We start from the raw sequence: 23967 nt of genomic DNA, 5'->3' as shown, positions 1-23967 counted from the left end.
AATCAGATTTGACTATGCCATATAAAGCATGAGTAAAATGAAAAGCCATCAGCCCCGGGTCAAAAGACAAAAAAGTCACTGAAGATCCTGCACTGTGTTTAAGACTTCTCTTTGCACAAGGTGCAGGCAACCAGTAATGAAAAGGGGTAGATGGAATCGATGAGAAGAAAAAGGCAAAAATAGATCATTCAGAGGCTTCCCCACAATTGAAAAGCTTTGCCTCATGCTTCCTAGCTGTCCTCGACTGACTGTTGCAGAACAAATGACAGCTTGTACAGCTCAGGGCTGAAATAACTTAATTCAATTCAGCAAATACTGTTAAGACTACGTGTCAGGCCCCATGGGAGATGCTAGGGATCTGGAGATTAACCAGATTCCACTCCTGCCCTCAAGGAGTTCACATTTCTAGTGTCTGGGACAGTTAAGTGGAGAGACAATTATAATGCAGGGTTGTAAGTGCTACCACAGTGGCATCTCAGTCAATTTGTGTTACTATAACAAAATACTTGAGACTAGGAAACTTATAAAGAAAGGAAATTTATTTATCACAGTTCTGGAGGCTGGGAAGTCCAAGATCAAGGTATCAATAGATTTGGTGTCTGATGAGAGCTGCTCTCTGCTTCCAAGATGGTACCTTGCTGCTGTATCTTTCTCTGGACAGGAGGAACATGGTGTCCTCACATGGCAGAAGACAGAAGGACAAAAAGGTGCTGGTCCCTGAAGCCATTTTATAGGGCCAATAATCCCATTCGTAAGGGTAGAACCCTCATGACTTAATCACCTCTTAAAGGCTCCATCTTTTAATACTATCACATTGGGTCTTAGGTCCCCAACATATAAATTTGGGGGGAACACCAACATTTAGGCCATAGCAAGTGGTATATACAGTGTGCCATGGGAGCACGGAGGAGATAGCAATGGAGAAGAAAGCCTCCATTGGTAACACATGCCATCAGAAGTGCCCTCAGACTATATGATCTAAGGGGGATAGAACTAGGGAAAATATTTGGTTTGGGGGAAGAGTTTGCTTCTCTCTAGCTGTAATTTTTGCTTTTGCAAGTTACATATAAATGTCAGGGGAGAGAGAAAGAGAGAACATAAGCCATGCTTAATAAAATCAAGCAACTTCTCTACAACCACAAATCCAGCTGGATTTGGGTTGGCTCTTCTGTAAAGTTTGGAAGATGAGTTACATTCCGTACAAGTGCTAGAAAAATCAATGTCCGAAGGGGTAGCTAATTAAACCACAGAGACTTATTTTTTGAGCCAGTAAAGGTTTTCTCCAGTGGTCAGATGTTCATGAATTTCAAATTCTTTTTGCAGACTTTGCATAAAGATGAGTCCTGAGACAAGTCGACCCTAGCTTGGATAGCCTCTAAAAACTGGCTCTAGTCCCCTTGTCAAGGATAGGAAAGACAGACTGAGCGCCTTCTTCCTGCAGCAGCCTGTAGGTGGAGACCTTCACTTTCCTGAGCAGGTCAGTCCCACTCTCTGTCAGTCCTATGAATAGAGAATATACCATAAAACTTCCACACTTGGTGGGGAGCAGAGACAGCTTTCCTTTCACCATTTATGGACTTCAAGGATGTGGATTTTATGCTTGTTCTCCTCCTCTCCTGATTGCTCGACATTGTGCCTTTTCTCCAAAAGAAGCTGAAAAGTTACTGAGTCACCCTTCTCCCTCCCAGGAGCTGCTGGACCCTGAGTCCCTTCCTGTCTCTCCCCAACTAACTGTGTGCTATCTCTAGAGGCCTGACCCCATTCAGTGCCCAAAAGAGGAAGAAAGTCACAAGAAGAAACAAAGTAAATCTTGGCTTGCTCAGAAACACAGTCTCTACTCTGAGAACGATGTTTTTGTGTCTTCTCTTCCTGGATAAGAGGGCCTGAAGGGCTCTGAGGCCAGAGTCTTTCTGTCCACCACAGGCCTTAAGCCAACAATGTACATATTGTGTTGCTGTGCAAACAGGGTTTACTTTTATCTCTTCCCCCCAAAGTTTTATCTGCTGTGCTTTGGAAAAGTAAATCAATAAGGCATGAGCAGATAGAGAATTAATTTAAAAAAGGTATGAATGACCTCTCCCTAGGTGTTCTTAAAAGAATAAGGTGGTCAACCATATTATAAAATTTGCCTTTTGAAATTTTATTTTCAGAAGACAATATTTCTTCTGTCATTTGGGCATATTATTATTACTATTATTGTTACTACTATGACAAGTGCCTTTTGGAAAAAAACCCTATAGCACCAGTAAATTTCAAAATTTCCCACAACGTGTTCATCTTCTCAATATTCCTAAGAGGAAATCAAGCCACATCCAAGGTTTTTCCAAGATATTAACTCCTTCCTAACCCCACTAAAGCGTACCACTACAAAGCTGCTAAGGATCTCAAGAAGATGGAAGACAGCATAACAGCCATCAGTCCATCTTTTCGAGGAACCCCACCTCTGTCAGTGGTGAGCATCTGGTTTTTAATGATGAGAAGATTAAATACAGAACACTCTACAAAGGGAAGGGAAATCTCCATGATCACCCAAGGATCAGTCTTTGGCCTTATACCTAAGAACGAATTGTCCTTGCTGAGTATGTGAAAGCTGTTGTGCTAGTCAATTAGCTGGTCCTAGACTCAAACACTATAAATATTTGTACTCAACATAACTAATTAACAAGCCAAACATTAAGAAGAATGTTTCATGCTTTTGTGAAAGTTTAGTCTCTTCAATTCAACACATTTGCCCAGTGCAGATCAATGTTAAGGCGGGCTTCATACAACTCTTTACCTCTCTCATAATTAAGCAGTATGAATGTTGTTCCACAAGTGATGTGGTCTCCAGGCCGTTTATCAGTCTCTTAACCTCCCTTGAAGCTCATTCTACTGTGTCAGTGTTTCACGTAAAATAAGGCATCCAGAATTAGACATAATTATCCCGATGTAGTCTGAACAGCAAATAATTCAGAGGGACTAATACCTCCCATAATCAGAAAACTATACCTCCTTAATGAGGTATAATTTGTTTTAGCGGTCCATTTAACTTCAAAGTGATTCCCTCATAACATATCTACCCTTCCCAAACATTCCTTCCATTTCGGCATCACCAGCTCCACTCTGGATTGGCATTGGGCTGGAACTTCCAAAACGACCACCAGATAGGCAAGCAGAGCCACTGAAGGAAAAGAGGACCAAAAGGAAAAGTAACAGTCCTCCCAAACAAAAGAAATTCTACTGGAAAAGAAAGGGAACAGAGCAATTAACAGTGTTACCAATGCACACAGATGTAGAAGGAAATTTGGGGATTACCAGATATTGTGGTAGGGAAAAGAATATCACAGTTATACCTACTGCATTCTTCATTCGTAAACAACTAATTACTTCTGCTCACAAAAGTAACACCACATCATACATAAAGGCAGAAATCAGCATAAATAACCAAACTGTTGTCTACTTGAAGAATAAACTGAAAGGAAAAAAAGTTCTCTAAAACTGTATTCTAAAGCTGTCTATTTAGACTTTATTGAAAGTCAAACTCTCCTAGACGTATTTTTCCCTGACCTAGCCTTTTGTTCTTCTATGCCCCTCCCCTCTAACCTCTCTGAACGATTAAGAATTTGGTAAATATATTCAATTATTCTAAAGGTGCCAAAACTCTCATTTCAACTTGTTTCCCAGTTAATGTACCATAGCAGAGAATGAATCGCTATTACAAGGAACTAAAAATAAAAATGTTTCTGAGTCCATAATTGGCTTATCTTGCTGGACTTTTTACGGAGCCAAAGTACCAGTTCCAGACTATTAGCCGTTGGTTTGTAGGAGAATAATATAATATATTTCATCATTAAAATACTTCGCTGTCTACCACTTAAAAATTAAAAGATGCATTTTTGTCCTATCATCTTTCATTTTTAGGAAGTTTTGAAGCTTTGGAGGCACAATGAAAGGACAAGAAAAAACAAATAGGTACTCTGCTCTAAAAATCAGCCATTACCTTCGTTAACATTTTCCCTCCTTCTAAGCCTGTTTTCTAGCAGTTCCACAATACACCACATCAAAAGATCATTTGTTTTCCAAAGAATACAACAGTGCATGTGTGTGCATGCACGTGTGTGTGTGTGTGTACGCATGTGTTTAAACTCAAATGCCAGTAATTGGCTAGGTTGGAGGCTGAAAGTATCTCATAAAATTATGGCAATCAAACATTTGAAATCACAAATTCACAGATCCCTAGACACAGGTTAAACCAAACGAGACTTGTGGCTTTGTAATCATGTCATTGTGGTCCTTCCTACTAGAATCCAGGGATACCAAATGTTTGGTGGTCCATCTGTGGCCTTTAGCTTAATAGAATTAGTAGCTGTGTATTGGCCTCCATATGTAGTATGTGCTAGTACTTTCTATTACTTCCATCACACTTATCACAATTGCAAGTAATTATCTGTGTAATTATTTTTTAAACGTCTATCTCCTGTACTATACTTTGGGCTCCAAAAGGGTAGCAGCAAGCCTGTTTTGTCCTTAAATGTGTATTCTGTACCTGGTAGGATATAAAGGTAGGTAGAGTAGGCATTAATGAATGAATGAACCATCTGCTTTGCTGGAGAAGAAAGTTTGTGTGTGAAGTGGTAAGAAATAAAACTGGGCCTCATTGAAGCCTTACCTAACCACCCTATTTAAATTTGCAAATTTCCTCCAAAATGCATTATCTTCCTTTTCTACCTTATTTTTCTCCATAGCACTTATTTTCTAAAATACCATATATTTCACGTATTTATTGTGTTTATTATCTCTCTTCTCCTACTAGAATGTTAACTCCATGATGTTAGGAATTTTTTTTTTTTTTGTTTAGTTTACTGCTGTTCCTGGAACCCTGAAAACAGCTCCTGGCACAAAGTGCTTATCAAGAGAATGAAGGTCCTTCATGGACGAGACAAATGACTATACACACACACACAAACAAAAAAACTTAAAAATACTAAATATATGATATCATGGCCCATTTAATAATAACATATCAAGAAATGGAGGCCAGGCACAGTGGCTCACACCTGTAATCCCAGCATATTGGGAGGCCGAGGCAGCTGGATCACTTGAGGTCAGGAGTTCGAGACCAGCCTGGCCAATATGGTGAAACCTCGTCTGTACTAAAAATACAAAAATTAGCCAGGAGTAGTGGCGCACGCCTGTAACCCCAGCTACTTGAGAGGCTGAGATGGGAGAATCCCTTGAACCCAGGAGGTGGAGGCTACAGTGAGCCAAGATCGCACCACTGCACTCCAACCTGGGTGACAGAGCAAGACTCCACGTCAGATAAAAAAGATAAAAAAGAAATGGGTCTATGTGTGTCAGTTTTCAGCTTCCTAAGATGTCAGAACCTGATCCTGATCTCTGACTTAGTAAGACAGGGACACCTGGAGGACCCTAAACCACTCCATCTTCCATATATGCCATGCAGCTTCCAAGCACCACCAAGCCACTTCTGCAATAGAAAGCCTTTCTTCCCTAACAGGGCAACTGAAAGTAAAATAGAGGAAGCTACCTTCTGATCATGAGATTCCAGTATGACATGGGAAGAAAGTGCCTTGGCACTTTTTCTAATGTATTAATCTAACACCCTCTGCTAAAAGCTTTTTACCAGAATTTCCCCCAAACTTGAATTTTATGGGTCAGTCAGAATGCTGGCACTGACCTAGAAATCTCAATTGCTGAATAGGCAGTGAAACAAACAAAATAAATGGGCATTTCTATTCAATAGAAATTTGGGGCGTGAGCAAGGCATCTGGAATTAATAAAGTACTAAAAGCTTCTCGCTTTTGGGGGGAAACTCTGTTCTAGCTGGTGTAGAAGAAAGGAGACTCTGAATCAGAGACTTGAGGTTTAAGACCTGTGATCTCAGAAAAATACTTAACTTTCACATACTTTAGTTTCTTTATCTGTAAAGCTAGGATAATAATGTTTCCAGTGTCATAGAGTTGTTGGGAGGATTAAATTAGTTAATATATGAAAAGCACTGAGCCCAGAAACTGACATAGATTAGATGTTTAATTAACATCCTCAGTTCTCTTTCTGCCTTGTATCCCTTCTCTTCTTCTTCTTTTTTTTTTTTTTTTTGATGGAGTCTTGCTCTGTCGCCAGGTTGGAGTGCAGTGGCACGATCTCGGCTCACTGCAACCTCCGCCTCCGGGGTTCAAGCGATTCTCCTGCCTCAGCCTCCCAAGTAACTGGGACTACACGCACATGCCACCACGCCCAGCTAATTTTTGCATTTTTTAGTAGAGGCGGGGTTTCACCATGTTAGCCAGGATGGTCTCGATCTCTTGACCTCATGATCCGCCTGCCTTGGTCTCCCTCCGGATTACAGGCGTGAGTCATCTCCCCCAGCCCCCTTCTCCTAGCTTTATGCAGGAAATGGAGAGAAATTGATTTGCTGTTTAAACTATTACAAAAAGTCTTAAAGTCCTTTTGTGAACATTTACTCTGAAAGAATCATCTCATTGGGGGAAATCAGTTTCAGTTTTTAACCTCTCCCTTTCTCTCTTCTTTGCACTAGAATAAGAAAAACAACTTAATATGCTGTGATGCACAGAGAAGAAACTTGGACTTTTACTCTTCACTTTTTTAAGGAAGAGAGAGAAAGCTCTTCAGAGCTAGCCTATTTTCCTTTCTTTGAAAAAAAGAACAAAACCACCATCAGGCAATGTTAGATGGTCCCTAAGGCATTAAATAAAAAAAGGCCTCCAACAAAATTAAAACTTGGAAAACCTCAGAGGGGCAGAAATGTGGGTGATAAAAACTCACAATTTCCTTGTGAGGGAAAAATAAGAAAAAAATGATACAATGAACAGGCTGCAGAGCAAGGCAAGAAAGTTCTAGATGAGCAAAAAACAAAGCAGGGCTCTGCTAAAAGTAGAAGCCAGAGGGACGGTCTCTTGGGAGTTCTCACAGGTGACTAAAAGGAAAGCAGCAGCCTCAGGAAACTGACTATTTAGTTCCTCTTTTTAACTACTTTTTTTCAGTATGGCTTGTGCTTGCTGACTCTGAAACATCCAAAAGTAGAAGAAGGTCTCATAAAAAGGAGGGTTTCTCTAGGGGAGCACCTTTGGAGGGTAGGTAGCTTTCACTAATTTCATAAGTAGCTTTCTTAGCAGAAGGATTCAAGCATTATTTTAAAGTTTACACCCCTCACCCTTTTGATAATGCTGAGGCAATATCTTGGGAAAAAGGGGACAAACAACAGTTATTAATTACCCTGATTAACCCAATTCATAAGACATATTTGTATGGCTGCCATGACAACTGCTTTGACTAACTTGCCAAGAATAGCTTAGCTGTCCATTCAAATAAATCCCTGATAATTACCAGTCTAGTTTACTGGGCTTCTGTGATAATAATAATTAGTGCTACTGTGCAAAAGGTCGCACTAAACAATTTATGAATGATGCATTTTGCATGGTGATTATGTGAGTCACAGGCAATGTACAGAATGTTTGCCATTATGCTATTAATATTAATGTGAAAGGGGGTGGTTAGATTTCAGGCAGTGACTGGCATTATGGTCTTTATAGCTAAAAATGAGCAACGGGGGAAAATGGAAATTTTACTATTAAATAAGGCATGTCCAAGGAATCATAAGATACACTATAACTCACTGTTTCTCTGAAGCTGTAATCCATAAATTATGGTTACAAGTTTTGGATTCAGAAGAAGATGAAATATGAAATATTTGAGTTATGGAAGTACATGTCTTGGTAGGAATGATTGTGAAGGTAGGAACATGCTACATTACACATAACAGGAGCTCGGGAAAGGTTTGGGGACAGCATTAGGGAAGAATAAAGTCTGTGTCTAGATGTTCATATTAAGCCCTATATGATTAAAGACAAGCCTCAGAAAAGAAAACCTCCCTGACTACTGGTGATAACCATGGTCAAGAAAATAGGGCATTTCAATTGAAGATCAACATGTTATTATTCTAATGAAATGGTGCTATGGTCCAAAGGCTTTGAATAGCAACACACCTTTGAAAACTGAGTTCTAAATGCTGCTGTCACTTTTCAATACTAATAAAACCTCTTTATGCTACACAATCAGGTTAGAAAATACAGATATCGGCCGGGCGCGGTGGCTCACACCTGTAATCCCAGCCCTTTGGGAGGCCGAAGTGGGCGGATCACTCGAGGTCGGGAGTCTGAGACCAGCCTGACCAACATGGGGAAACGCCGTCTCTACTAAAAATACAAAATTAGCCGGGCATGGTGGTGCATGCCTGTAATCCCAGCTACTTGGGAGGCTGAGGCAGGTGAATCGCTTGAACCCAGGAGGCGGAGGTTGCAGTGAGCCGAGATCACGCCATTGCACTCCAGCCTGGGCAACAAGAGTGAAACTCCGTCTCAAAAAAAAAAAAAAAAAAAAAAAAGAAAGAAAGAAAAGAAAAAAGAAAAGACAGATATCATACTCTGAATTTTAGACACACAATACATATGAGTAGTTAGAAAAGATTGGATAGATAGCAAAAGCATTGGTCCTGTGACCTCTTTCCACTTTGACTTACTTTTGGTTCCCTTCCTTCCAGGGATTTTTTTTAAATGACGCAATATTTTGTTGTTAAAGAAAAAACTTAAACCGAAGTCTGGGTTTTTATTGAATTCCTATAGCAAATAGCTTTTCTTATTAGCTAGGTCTTTTTCTAAACTATTTTCTTTTTAAATCACTGTCATTTCAAGCTTCAGATTATGCCAGGAGTACTGTTCACATCAAATTAGAAATTTGGCATTAATGAAGTGCTCTGGTTGAATTGGCAGAAAGGGATAAAAACACATCCCTTTGTTGCCAGTAACTTAGATTTTTTTTATCTACAGCAAATACAGAGAAGGAAGATTCATTTATGATGAGCAATAACTGGGATTCTACAGTAAAGCATCCGGAACAGTGCCTGGCACATGTTAAGCATTCAAGGAATGAGAAGCTACATGAAGAAGGTATTAGGCAATATTTACACTATTGTGAGACACCAGATTGTGAATTTCCAATGAAGTTGAGAATGCTGAGCAATAAAATAACAACTGGTAATGCCTTCTCCACTTTCTGTTGCTTGTGGGAAACCATGACTCACTCCACTTTGTATTACTTTTGGTTCCCTCTCTTTCCAGGGGTGAATAAAATTGCACAGTATTTTGGTACCAAAAGAAATACAACAGAGATAGATCCTAGTTTGCAAGTAATGTCAAGGAATGTTAGAGTGCAGTCTACATAGGAATGTTTATTTCTCTATGCCTAATGGATATCTCTTAGAATTATATGATTTCTAATACTGTCTTAGGTCTGTATGAAAGCAGGGTTGTTAAGAGTTTAAGAGACCCAAGAGTTTTCTACCAACTCTACCAATAACTGAATTGGAACCTGGTAAAAGGTTTTTTTTTTTTTTTTTTCCCACACAATTGTGTTTTTAATGTCTTTTTTTTCCCATTATGGAACAGAATGGTGGCAATAATGGCATTATGATGAATATGTTGCCTTCTAAGGTGCTTTAAACATGCCAGAAACTAAACTGTTTCTAGGAAAAGAGTAAAACCAATACTTAACCTTTGCGCAAATAATTCTTCATCTTATGCACTGCCCTGCCCTGGATCCACCCCAGTAGACTGTAAACTCTCTGAGGGCAAGGATTATTCAGCACCCATTTTTGTAAACTCTGCAGTATCTAGCCCAGACTCTGATGCATAGGTATTCAATACCACACAGCTCAGGTAAACTGAATCTGGGCAGATATGGCTAAGGCACTGAAGTGTGAGGTCAGAGCTTTGGAGAACTGTGTGTCACAACATGTGCAGGAGAAGTGAATCTGCAAGTGTGTAATTAACAACCCAGTGACTGCTGATGAGAAAGAGAATTCGATACTACGCAGCACTGAACACAACTTAACAAGCAGCAACTCATGTAAGGGAACCTAATACTCTACACATTGTGGAGAGGAAAATCCTGAGAGGCAGTGAGGTGAAAGGGAATCTAATCTTCTGTGAATGGAAGGCAGTCTAACAGGGTTCGATGTGATTGGAAATCCAATGTACTGGTATAGAAGGAAACCCAAGACGAAATAGTGGTGAAGAGGGAATAAACGTTGGTGATTAACCAGACTGGTCACTGGAAATTTCCTTTGTTCTAAAAACACAAAACCAAGCTGGATAAATATTCAGCCCAGGATTTCAAGTCCATTGAGAAAGGGCAGAAATGACCCTGACTATACAAACACTATTCTTAAGTTGTTCATTTATACCACACAAAACTAAGAAGTAGCCTGGGCTCAACTCCCAATCCTGCTCTCATCGTACAGAAGCCAACCAAGAGAAAGCAAGCTGGCAGCACCACTTGCTCCATCAGAAACAGTTACTGTGTTAAATGTCCTTTGTGTTTAGATTATTAGTGTTTTGCTGGCATGGAAAGTAAGAATGTGTCTATTGGGTTCTCCGGCTAACATGCAATCTGCCTACGTGGATCCTTGAGATAAGGGGGAACCCCAGAGCCCCAAAGGGAAAAGCTGAAAAGTATTTTATTGAGTAATCATTCTACTTTTAAAATAACCTGTTCGTCATTACAGCTCTTTTTCAAGCTCACTAACAGTAAGGAAATTTACATGAAAAATGGACTTTAGGAGCCATCAGTATTATTTATGAGGAGCTATAACTGTGCCTGATGCTTTACAATAGGCAGAATATGCTAAACTAAACCTTGCCTGTTCTTCATGTGTAGTTATTATGAGACTAGTTGGTTATAAAACACCCTGCACTTGTATTAACGTGCTAGCCAGTATAACCACCACCAGCCAAGCAATTCTTTCTGTCACTGGAATCGTTTGAACAAACTACAACAAAAGTCAGGTTAAGACATCAGAAGGAGATTAGCACTGGGGCAGATAAACGTGAAGTGTGTGGGCTTCTGTCAGAAGACTATACTAAGCTGCACACTTCCTCACTCCCTGCAGCTGGGCCATGGATGTCTTCTCTGATTATGTCATTGACACAAACAAGTCTCCCTTTTCGTCAGCACTGCCATATCAAGGCATCTTTGGAGCAGCTTAAACTACAGCTCTCCTCTGCCTCTCACATATCATCCACACAGCTGTCACAGACAAACATGGATCGCTCTCTGCAGCCAGAGATGTGGGAGGCAGGCAGGCCACAGCTGGATTCTCTGACCTTGGGCAGAGTAAAAAGGGCACACAGTTAAGAGGGGACAATCCTCTCTGGACTTTAGCAAGGGGAAAATTCAATGAAGAAGTCAGATTAGGGAAGAAGATGAATCGCCCCCTGGCCACATCATCTTCATTATTAGGACATGTCAGGAAGCAGGGCAGCTGCTATCAGGACAACAGCCCGGGGAAAGCAAAGAAGAGGAACCCAGACTGTCTGCTTTGCTATTGGCAAAACGAGTCCTCCCCAAACGAGTCACGTAGGGCACCAGCAACTCTGAGATCTGTCACATACACACACACACACACACACACACACACACACACACACACACACACCATTTCCTCCCAGCTCTCAGGAACACAACTTTTTTCCCTTTATCTAGACAGTAGCTTTTGCCCACCTTTATAAAATAGGTAAGGAATGGTTGCCCTTGATGGTACTATTACAAAGAGAAAACGCCAGGATGCATCCCTGCCTCTGAGGAATGTAAAGATGAAGAGATAAAGACAATGAAATTACCGTGGCCAAGTTGAATAAAGGCTGGATTTTGATGCATCTATACGCCCTCTGCTGACTGTCAGACAGAACGTCAGAGAAAAAAAGTTGGAGCAGAAAGGAAAAAAGAAACAGATTGGAAGCAGAAATAGGGAAGGAAAGATGCCTTTCTTCTCTGGAGACCGCTGTCTGTTTATCCAGAGGGAAGATAAAGAGGAGGAGGCCTTTGACCTCCTATTTATCAAGAGTAGCCAAGAAAGAATATAAAATGCTAAATATTGCCTTAACACTACTCTGATTCTATGTTATTAATGTGACTAGATGAACCTTGCATGCCCTAAAAACACTATCTTACTGAGCTGCATCTGCACACCACCCATTGACATTGGTTGGGGGTGGGAGGTGGCGTGGACTCAAAAGGGCCATCGAGCAGTAACTGGAGGAATGGATTTGAGCCACAAACCATCCATCTGAAGCTGACTGCAGGCTGCTTCTTTCTTTACTTTGAAATAGATTCTTTTCATGACTGCTTTTCTGAAATGAATTTGCTTTTTCCAGAATTCATGGTAGACGTGGTGTGTTACCACAACCACCACCTCCTGCCTCAGCCTCTTTCCACTTTTTAAACCAATGGCTATGTGTTGGATTCAAGACTTTGGCACTCAAATTCAGACTACCTTGGTGGGAGAGGGGTGGGAAATGGTTCCCTGAGATTAGGCGAAGAGTTTAATGTCAACAGCCAGACATCAACCATTTTCCTGTCCCCCACCTTTTGGCCTCACAACTCCTGTTCACCCTTCAAGGGTCAGCTCAAATATTACTTCCCTTCCCCCAGACTAGGTTGAGTTTCCCCTTTTTCCTCTTTCATAATAATATGCTCTTTTCTTTCATAGCATTACAATTTTATATTGTTGGTGTTTTGTCGCCCCACTCCATGAAGACAGGGGACTATGTCAGTTTTGCTGACCACTATTTAGTTATTATCTAGAACAACACAAAGAATGGCGTAGATACTGAAAAAAAATAGCATAGAATGAAATAAATTAATATATCCATAGCAAAGCAAACTAAACTATTCAACAAAATGAGTTGCTAGTATTGAAATAACACTTAAGAAAGCATTTTGAAACACTTCCTCCAAAGTCTCTGTTCTCTGATTCTTATTCCTCCCAAACCCCCAGATATATTCAGTTACTTCAAAAAGTGCTGGCAGAAATTTTATACCACAGCCTGCTTTCTGCTTCAATCACCTTTAATTTTGTTTTCAAATTCCAAATGAAAACCCGTTTCCCTGCTACAACTTACCACTGCAAGTGCTTACACTATGTTTATTTAATTTTGCAAACCAAGGAATCAATAAAACATTGTATTGATAATATAATTTCATTGAATCCTGCAAACAGGCCATCAGCTGATACTGAACCAATTAATATTGAATTCTATGTAGTTTCATTTGGTCTAATAGTCACATATGATATTTACAAAGTCCATTATTCAGCAATAAAAAGTCCCAGGATTATTTGATCTATTTCTGACCTTTCTGGTTCTAAGCAATCTTTTTTTGTCCACTTTGAAATATTGCCTATAAGGCATTTTACAAAACTGTACTCTGTGAGCAACATAGAAGGTCTAAGGCCAAAGATAAATATTATTTGTAAACACCTCATCTTAATAGTAGGTGACTAAACATATAATATTACCTAGCCTACAAATGTTTAACAGTGATAAGAAAAAACTGGAAGGTCTTGGTTTACTTGAATTTCACATACCTGACTTAAAGATGAGTTAGTGCAATCCACCAACAGAGACACTGAAAGTCTTCCCTATAGGATATGCCTGTGATAACAAAAGACAGTATAGTCTGACAAACTGAAACCCCAGTAAGACCAAGCCTCTTGTGGCCGTTGAAGATAGCTTTTTTTTTTCTCTCTCTGCTACTCAATGACAGGGAAATTAAATTTCATTTGAGGTTAATGCTTACTTGATATGCTGTGGAGGGAATTTTTCTCCCCTTGGTTCTTTACTTACGCCAAAAGAAAGCACATCCCATGGAACATTTTAGGTAGACTGTAAAGGTTACTGGCACAATGAATATGATACACTTCTCTCTGCTACATCATTATCAATCATTAAATTACCTTAGGCTTGAACAAGAAAGCAAGAACAAAGTAGGGGGATCTGTTTAGTGCAGAGAACCACTCCTAAAATTAATTTAAAAGAAACTGTCCACCTGAAATGAATCATTAGATAAGCCTTGTATTTTGCACATTTCACAATGGTTGGGATGATGTAATATGGGCAATTACACACAAGCAACTAGAAAGTTGTCGTCCAAAATAGCTGCAGCACAGCTGAGGTTTACTCTGGGTCTGTGGTTTATAGCAAAGCAACAACCTTCCCTACACACACAGCCATTACAAATTCAAAGGAAACTCTGAGCTGCATTTGGATATCATTTTAATTATATGTGCATGGATTACAACTCGATAAGCTAGAGAAGGAAAATAATCAGCCTGTACTGAAATGAACAGAAAGCAGTTAGTACTCAACTGCTGACTCTATTGGGAACAATATCTAGTAATTTTTTTTTTTTTAAAGCAAACTGGTGTCTCAGGGCTGTATACAATCTCATTAAGAAACAGACACAACCAGCTACCTATTATTTTCTTGGCAATGGTTCACTTACAGTAAGACTCTGTTTGGCAGAGTCCACATATTTTACATTCAGGTTAAATATTATAATAGATAATTAAGCTTTTGTTCTCCCCCTCCCCAAGCCGCCTGGCACTTCCCTAAAACTCCCCACAAGTATAAATTTGTCCACAAGTGGCCAAAGTGAAATTGGAGTCCCTGCCCTAAGCCACTACATTTCATCCCAAAATTGAGAAAAGAGTGTAAAATATTCTTGGATAAGAGAAAGAAGAAGCTGGTTTCCTGGGTAGAAGGAAAACATGTCTGAGACAGAGCATAGTCCTGGGAACATGATCTCAAAAGTTCCTCACCATGAACTGGCTATTTAAAATTCATTTGTAAGTCACTTGCATGAAAGAAAGAAGAAAAGGCAGTGGCCCTGAAACAGAGCCCAGGTCTGCGGAAGCAGCAGGTCACAGGAGAAGAAAGGCTTGGGGCAGTATTTATTAAAGTGCAGGTCACAACCCCAAGCCAGTGGTCCATGAAATTGCCATCTCCAGTGCTTCCTAGCTAATGGAGATACCCAGCACAGAGTCATGCAGGAGAAAGGTTGAAAAATGCCAGATTAAGGCCTAAATTGATATCCACTGACTCTGGAAAGAAAATACTAAGGGATAACATCAGAAAAGGGCTTCTGGCTCTCTAGCCAGCACATCTAGCTAACTGTGATTCATGTAGGACCTCCTCCCACTTCACATTTGAACTAGAGATGGGTGTCACAGTAAGGAACAATGAGAAACTCTGAAGAAACCACTAAGGAAAAGAATAAATACTGCAATGTAAAAAGGAATTTGTGTAACTAAAAGCAGAAAAGCACACTGAGGTGGAATTTATTTGCAGTAACAGAATAGAGGCAAATGGAAGTTTTCTTTAATTTCAAAATTCAATTGTGTTGCCCTCTACAGTACATTGCTAGGGGCAGTAAGAATCTGACTGCCTCCTTCCAGAGTAAGAGGCACAAATTAGATATTTTCCTAGTCAAAAAGAGATCAAAATAATAATAGCTACTTAACATTTACTGATGGCTTATTATGTACCAGGTGCTTGAACATTCACATTGAATCCTCACAAGAATCTAGGAGGTAGGTCCCATTACTCTTATTTTACAGATAAGAAAGCTGAGGCACAGAGAGGAAGTAATTTCCCTAAAGCCACTCAGCTCCTGACTCTAACTTCTAAAAGCAAAGATGCAATAAATCAAAATAACTATTACATGAACACTCAAGTGACAAACCGTATCTAAGAAAACATGGAGGGTTCAATACAAAATAGAGACGCAAAAGTCAAGAGCTCTCCTATGTACTCTGCCAGCTTTGTCCGATTAGAAAATGTAATGGAATAAAGAGCCCACTCAAAATAACAGCAAAACTATTAAATAGTCAGAAGTAATCTTAACAAAAAATGTAAGGAGAGCTATGTAAATATGCTGATAACATTAGAATGAAACATGACTAAATGGAAAGATGTCATATTTCTAGATAAAAAGCCTAAACATTATACGCATGTCAATTCTTCCTAAATTTATCAGTTTGGTACATTTTCAATCAAAATCCCAAGATAATCATTTTTGAAACTTAACATGACTCCAAAGTTCATCTGAAACAACAAACAGAAAAACTGAAACTCTTTTTAAAGACAAAGAATAAGGAGAAACTAAACCTACTATCTATTAAAATCTATTATAAAGTGTCAATAATCAAATCAGTGTGGTATTGGTATAGGAGTAGACAAACAGATCAGCAGAAAATAAATGAATAGCCCAGCAAAGGGCCTAGTCTCTGTAAAAACTCAACATGTTTTTCAGAAGCACCAGAAAGTTAAGGTGAAGAAGAAATAAACAATAAATGGTACAAACTCAACCAATTAACCATCTAGGAAAATGTTTTTTACATCATACTTCCAACTATATGTCAAAATAAATTCCTAATGAATTAAAAATGTAATGTAAAAGTGAATTCATAAAAATACTGAAAGAAATGTTATATATATAATCTCTTTGTTGGTAGAAAGTTGAATAGCTTAAAAGCAACAGAAGAAATCACAGATTAAAGCACTGATAAATTTTTTTTTCAAATAATGATTCCAAAACACTGTAAGTCAAAAATAATAAGCATAAAAAGTTAAAAGTCATACAACAAACTGAAGAAAAGTATTTCCAATAAATTAAACAAGGGATTTACCTTAACATATATATTAGTAATCAAAGAAATACAAATTTCAACTAAAATTAGATGCCCATTTTCCATCTATGAAACTAATAATTCTCCTTGCCACCCCTGTCCCCTGTCCTCTCATTTGCCATTCTCCCAACAGGTCTCCATTCTAATTAATTTTGTATTTATTCTTCCATACAATTTCATGTATTTATATAAACCAAAAAAATATATATTCTCTTTTTCCCTCCTTTTTTCATGGAAATAATAGTGTGCCCTACACTTTTTTCTGAATCTTCATTTTATTTAGTTAACAATATATTTAGAGATTTTCCATATCAATATATAAAACGTTCCTTTAAAAAAAAAATTTCTACTGACAGACATACACATTGTTTCCATTTTTGCTATTTCATATAACACATCAATGAAGAACCTTATATATACATCATTTTTCATGTGGTCAAGCATATCTATAAGATTAATTCCCTAGAAGTAGAATTGCTGGGTCAAAGTGTACGTGCATTTGTAATTTTGAGAGATAATGTCAAATTGCCCTTTATGGGACTGGTACTAATTTACACTTCCAGGCCGGGGCCTGGTGGCTCACGCCTGTAATCCCAGCTCTTTGGAAGGCGGAAGTAGGCAGATCACCCGAGGTCAGGAGTTCGTGACCAGCCTGGTCAACAGGGTGAAACCCTGTCTCTGCTAAAAAATACAAAAATTAGCCGGGCATTGTGGTGAGCGCCTGTAATCCCAGCTACTTGGGAGGCTGAGGCAGGAGAATCGCTTGAACCTAGAAGGTAGAGGTTTCGGTGAACCGAGATGACACCACTGTACTCAGACCTGGGTGACAGAGTGAGACTCTGTCTCCGAAAGAAAAAAAAAAAATTATACTCCCACCAATAATGCATGGGACCGCCTGTTTTCCCTTCACCAGATTGGTGGTGACATTTAAAACTATAATAATGTTTTGCCAGTACAGTGAAATGGGCTTTCATACACTGTCAGTGGGAGTACACATTGCTACAACTTATCTGGGGGAAATACCACTTTTAAAAATATATAAACCCTCAGATAAAACAATTTCACTTGTAGAGAACTTATTACAGGCAAACAATCAGAGATCACAAGAAAATTTATATATAAGGATAGCCGTTATAGTGTTATTTATATAAAACAAAAATTTAAATAACCTCAAAGTTCAATACTAGCAATGGTTTGAGTAAAACTAAACCCTATCTATAGAACAGAATACAATTCGGCCACTAAAAAATTGCTTATAAATATTCTGTAATGACATAGAAAAAATGTTAGCTGGGCATGGTGGCTCATGCCTATAATCCCAGCACTTTGGGAGGCTGAGGCAGGTGGATCGCTTGAGGTCAGATGTTCGAGATCAACCTGGCCAACATGGCGAAACCCCATCTTACAACACAAAAATTAGCCAGGTATGGTAGCAGGCACCTGTAATCCCAGCTACTTGGGAGGCTGAGGCAGGAAGATTCTTTGAACCTGGGAGGCAGAGTTTGCCTCCCAGAGTGAGCCGAAATTGAGCCACTGTACTCCAGCCTGGGTGACAGAGTGAGACTCCGTCTCAAAAAAAAGAAAAAATGTTATAACGTAATGTAACGATGAGAAAAGAGAAACAGAATGATCTCAACTAAAATTTTAAAACATTAAAACCATGGACGTTTTTCTCATTAATTCAACAAACTTTTATTGGGCATTTATTTAGTCATGACATTAACATATGTGTTTTCAAAAATACCAACTCATTGAGATTAGCATTGGTTTCAGGGAGCTTTTGTGTATCTACATCTCCCTACGTGGCTCTATCTCCCTCATGGGCACTGGTAAACAAGAACATTTCAGTCACAACATCCCATCAATTCTGTTCTTGGGACCTAGCAAACAGCAGCCATAGGAAGTGGAGGGTGGGAGCTAAGGGTACCTCAAGGCCTTTTGGCCTATCCGGGGCCCATAAGCAAGTTCAGAGTCAGGCCTTCACACACATCAAATAGAGCATCATGTGCTTAGTAGGGCTCTCTTCACAGCCAGTCCAAAACCCTCACTGATTGGCAAGTGTAAATAGAATTTGAATGCAATAAACAAAATTCCTTGCTTTCGATCTTCTTATCACCTTCTGGGGTTTTATATTAACTTTCGTGCTGATATGAATTTACATAATATTACATAAATTTTTTTCAGCTAGAACATTCTGCTTTATCACATTAACTTTTTCCAAATCCTGGCTTAACTGCAATTAAATATTTTAATTTCATGGAAATTCTTTTCTAATCCAAACAATCTCATCTTTAAGCCATCTGAAGAGAAAATATGAATCTTAAGTTGCTCCATAATCAAGTTTCAAACATTCTCAATACTTCTTTAAATGAAGACTTTTACTTTAAGGAACTGAACTCTAAAGGAGGCTGGGGTGGGAGGTTCCCTCAATTTTTAGACCTTTCTTTCATTTCTATCAAATGCTCCATGCTATAACATGAAAACCTTGTAATTTGAATTTAAACCCATCTAGTTAAATGGTTGCACATATAAGAAATATAGTCCTGCTGAAAGTCAGTCTCCATTTATCCAAGGGACAGACTACAGAATTAGGCCACAGACATTTTCCTATAGCAAAGATTTCATTTACAATCAGAGTGATGTTGTACACGGTTCTCATGCATTAGCTATGGGGTGGAGAGTGAAGCATCTGTGTGAGTTTTTTTTTTCCATGAGAATTTTCTTTACAATATCTAAGTAGTTCTGATGTCTATCTACACAGGGCCACTGAATTAAATATTTTGCCCTTAAGTGTGCTGCTTAGGATGTAAGAAGTTTATACAGCCATCAATTAAAGAAGTATTCCAAAGGATGCTGGCTTTTGTATTTATGCTGTCCAAAACTAGGCTACTAGATGAGGAAGCAATCAAATAAATTTGCCTTTCATAAAAGGATTGAACCCATTCTACTTTGTTGAAAAAAGAACAAAACTAGTGCATTTAGTCAAGGTTGAATTTAAAATTTTTAGCATCTCAGTGATCACCAAATCATTGACTCCTTCTTCTTTGTGTTCCAAATGGTTGGGGCTATCATGTTGAAACAGGATGCTTCAAAGCCCAGAAGCAAGAACATGAAATCAAGTATTGCAGAACACTAAAAAAGCACTTCCCTCCAAATTGGCCATTTGGTACTGAAAAAGGCACTGAGAAAAATATATCTTGTGAAAAGTGGCCCTTAGATAAAGCCTTTATCATTTTTATAGTATTAAATATCTGTATAAGTTGCAGTTAAATTTTACTATTTTAAAACCTCTCATTCTAAAAATAAAATATGTGAACCAGATGTCTAACACTGGTGAGACAAATCTACTTTTACAAGAGTATACATACGGGCAAGAATGAAAAAGGAAACAAATATTGTTCATAACATTATTTCTCACATTTAAAAGGTAAACTGTAAATAAAAGAGTAATTTTTAAACGTAAAACTTCATACTTGTTACCTTCTGAGAGAGACCTCCAAGAGAAGAAAATTAAGAAGAAAAAATTCATGTGATCTAATTGGAAAATGAAAATAAGGAACATTTTGGTCTGCCCCTCCTCGGAATAACTGATAAAAACTGTCAAAGCCACCTTTTTGGCCCTTAATACCTACTGCATAGTATCATGGTTAATTTAAGTAATTGCTTTTCTGATGTCAAAAATAATACATATTCAACGTAGAAAATTTGGAAAACTAAAAAAGTATACTGTTTAAAAAGTAAAAATTGCCTGACTTCCTATAACCTGAGATAACTGTTAATGCTTTGCTAATTTTCTTTCCAGTCTTATGTGTGTGCATATGTGCATGTGTATGTGTGTGTATATATATATACACACACACACATATATATACACACACAATTGGATTGTTTACATATTATATGTATTTATATATTGTAATATATTTAAACAATTTGAATAACTAATATATGCATATATTAAACTGGAATTAATCTATGTATGTTGTTTCATTTTCTGATTTTTTCAATTAATATATATTATACCATATTTTCATGTGTAATTAAATATTCCTCAAAATAGTATTCTACTGGCTTCACAGTATTCTAGCATATCTATATATCATAATATATTTAGCTATTAACATATTGATGATATTTAAGATATTTCTGATGTCTTATCCTCATAAATTATACTGAGATTAACATCTCTGTACATGAATTTCTATGCTGATCTAAAATTATTTCCTTAGGATAAATTCCAGAAGTAGAAATATTAGATATCTTAGGGCTTTTAATGTGTATTGCCAAATTGCCCCCAGGAAAGATTATATTAATTTTTAAAATTATATTCCAGGTTGCAATGTATCATAACCACACCCTTGCCATCACTGTTATTTTTTTAATCTTTGCTTATTTGATAAGTACAAAATGACACCTTACATATCAAATCATTGTCTGTGATTCCCCAGAGGTAACAGATTGGTGAGGAAATAGTTGTGAAGACTTTAACTTTTTACACATTCCTGTGTTCCTTGATTTTTTAGTAGTAAGTATGCATCATCTTTGCAATTAAAAATCAATAGCAGTTCATTGCTATTAGTTGATTACTACGGTTGAAATATTTTTATATATCTATTGGCTGTTTGAATGGCCTCTTTATTAATTATCCATTTGTGTTCATTTTACATTTTTTATATTGGGGTGTTTGTCTTTTCATTGTTTTGTAAGAGCTCTTTATATATAAGGGTATTGTTTAAAAGTCCTCTTATTCAAGATGTCTTCCCTGACCTTCCTAGAGCAATCCTCGTTCTCGACAAAACATGTATGCTTCATGCTTCCTTATTTTTCTTCATATCACCATTTGCCCATAAAAACGTAAACTCAATGGAAACAGAGATTTTTGTTCACGGTTGTATCCCTAGCACCTTGAATAGTGACTAACATGTAGTAAGCACTCTATAAATAACTGATGCATTAATTAATGAATTAATAAGCACAGGTTCTTCATAGAAGGAGAACAGAATGGTGGTTGTCAGGGGTTGTGGGTGGGGGAAACAGGAAGATATTGGCCAAAGGATACAAAGATTCTATACAAGATAAGTTCTGGAGATTTAATGTACAGCATGGTGACTATAATTAACAATGCTGTATTGTATTCCTGAAATTTTCTAAGAGAGTAGATCTTAAGTGTTCTCACCATTTTGAAAAATGGTAACTATATGAGGTAAAGGCTATGTTAATTAGCTTGACGGTGGCAATCATTTCACAATGTATACATGAGTCAAAACATCAAGTTGTACACCTTAAATATACACAATTTCTATTTGTCAATTACACTCCCAATAAAGCTGAAAAACAAATTAATAAATATAGGTTCTCTGCACTATAAATTTAAAATATTTTCCCAGCTGATGGTTTATTTTTTAATTTCGTTTATGATACTTGTAGATATACAGACATTCCTAAATTTTATATAGTGAGAGCTGCTGGTATTTTTCTTTGTGCTCATTTTCATTGTTTTTATGCTCTTGAAGTCTTCTTCAGTTTCAAAATTAATTGGATATTTATTTATATTTTCTTCTAATAATTTTATTATTTGAGTTTTCATATTAACTAATAAATGTGAAATTTATTTTTGTCATATAGTGGGAAATAAAATCATATTTTTTCCAATTGTTAACCAATTACATGGCACCATTTAGTAAATGATCCTTGCTTTCCTCATTGACTTAAAGAAAACGTGTTTAACTTCTATCTTGTCTCCTCAGTGGCAATATAAACTACAAGGTGAGGTACTACTTACGCTTTCTCTATGTCTCTCTGGGCTGAATACAGGCCTGGTCAGTGAAGGATGATCTATAAATATTTGGTGGAGGGATGAATGGATGGATATTTTCAAGCTAAAATTTTTTTTTTTAAAGAGCCTAACTACTAAACAGTAAGTCCACTCACTAAAGTCTGGAGGCAAATCATCATAGAGGGCAAGGTTTGACTCAGAATAAATGAATACTCTCTAACAGCAGGGCACTGTAACCAGTATAGAGCTAGTCATCAGTAACAAAATACATTTAATAAACACCTGACACTGTCCAAAAGAAATTGCATAGAGTTGATCCTACCATCAAGGAGCTCCTAAAAATTATTGTTTAGGGAGCCTAGGGTAGAACAGAGCTTCCAAGGGTGTCCCCTCCGACTGCCCCTTCCCCTGAAGTAACAGTAATTCCCTGAAAGAAATAGATTGCTTTGTTACAGAAGGTGCCCCAAATCCTGCTGGATGCAGTACATCAGCCTCCAACATGCATTGGGTTTAATAATTCTGGAATCAAATCTAGTTTAAAAGAAAATCTACCTCATTTTTGGCTCTTAAGTCAAACCCCAAGTGCCAAGTATATATTGATTCTGTAGGGCTCAGTCAGCCTCCTATGGCCTGAAATTAAAAATAATAGCAAGAACAAAAATACATTTTTTATTGAATTTTGGCTCTTTTCTTATAATCTATAACAAACAGCAAAATGAGCAGAGCCATGGTGGGCTGCCTCTCATGCCAACAAATCCCACGAAGAGAATGACAATCAGTGAAATATATTGTTAAGCATGAATAGTAGCTAAAATATTTATCTCCGTTGCAAGGTATTAAGATGAAAAAACTCTCAAAGTGGAAGCTTCAAGCAATTGCATTAGAAGTTGCATAATTTGGTTAGACTGACCTTAGAACGGAATAAAAAGCTGCTTATTTCCATAATGTTGGCCTTCAACTGTATAAAAGGTTAGATAATTTATCATGATATACAAAACAGTTTTCAAGAATACCCAACTTAAAAGGAGATCTCGGTGACTTCCAGCTCTGTAAATTTTTAGGTACAGTGATAATCGACATAATTTATATTTAAGTGAATTTGTGCTCTCCTGAAAGGTCGTTTGCCAGGCAAGACACGTGCATCTCCTATTCATCCCTAAAACAAGTACAGACCAAATGAAGCAAGGTTAGAATACCCATTGCTGCCTTTATGGCAGAACTCGCATTGGACAGGAAGACATATTTGAACAGAGAGGCTCTGAGTTTTGGCATGCACACTCACAACCCAGATTATACACAGAATATGCTGTTCTCATTGAAAGCTAATGTGCTGTACCTATTGTGTCACCTGCCATAGCTAAGTCCTCTGCCTTCAATATCACCTACAGAGCAACCATTGTCATCACATGGACTCAAACTTTAATGCAGGCAGCTACATGAAGCCCTTCAAACCAATGCTGCAAATATTGACACATTTACACCTAGAGCTGAAAGACAACTTGGAGATCCCCTAACCCAATCTCTTCACATATTGTTGCAGGTTTGGTGTAGTTTGGCATTTGTCTGGAATTTTCAGAATTCTCCATGTCTTGGGTTCTGATTTCCCTAGTAATAACAGGTTTCAACAAACTAAAGCTTCTCTTTTATG

General features: G+C 37.9%; 1 protein-coding gene across 4 annotated transcripts in view; it reads right to left on the bottom strand.

Annotated features, from left to right (window-relative positions):
* Positions 1–23967, bottom strand: part of PCDH19 (protocadherin 19) — a 112984-nt gene that overhangs the window by 72519 nt on the left and 16498 nt on the right. The window lies entirely within an intron of this gene.

The sequence above is a fragment of the Chlorocebus sabaeus genome, chromosome X, assembly GCF_047675955.1.
Source record: "Chlorocebus sabaeus isolate Y175 chromosome X, mChlSab1.0.hap1, whole genome shotgun sequence".
Classification (NCBI taxonomy): domain Eukaryota; kingdom Metazoa; phylum Chordata; class Mammalia; order Primates; family Cercopithecidae; genus Chlorocebus; species Chlorocebus sabaeus.
The sequence above is the reverse complement of the archived record's forward strand: the minus strand, read 5'-3'. Positions and strand labels throughout refer to the sequence as shown.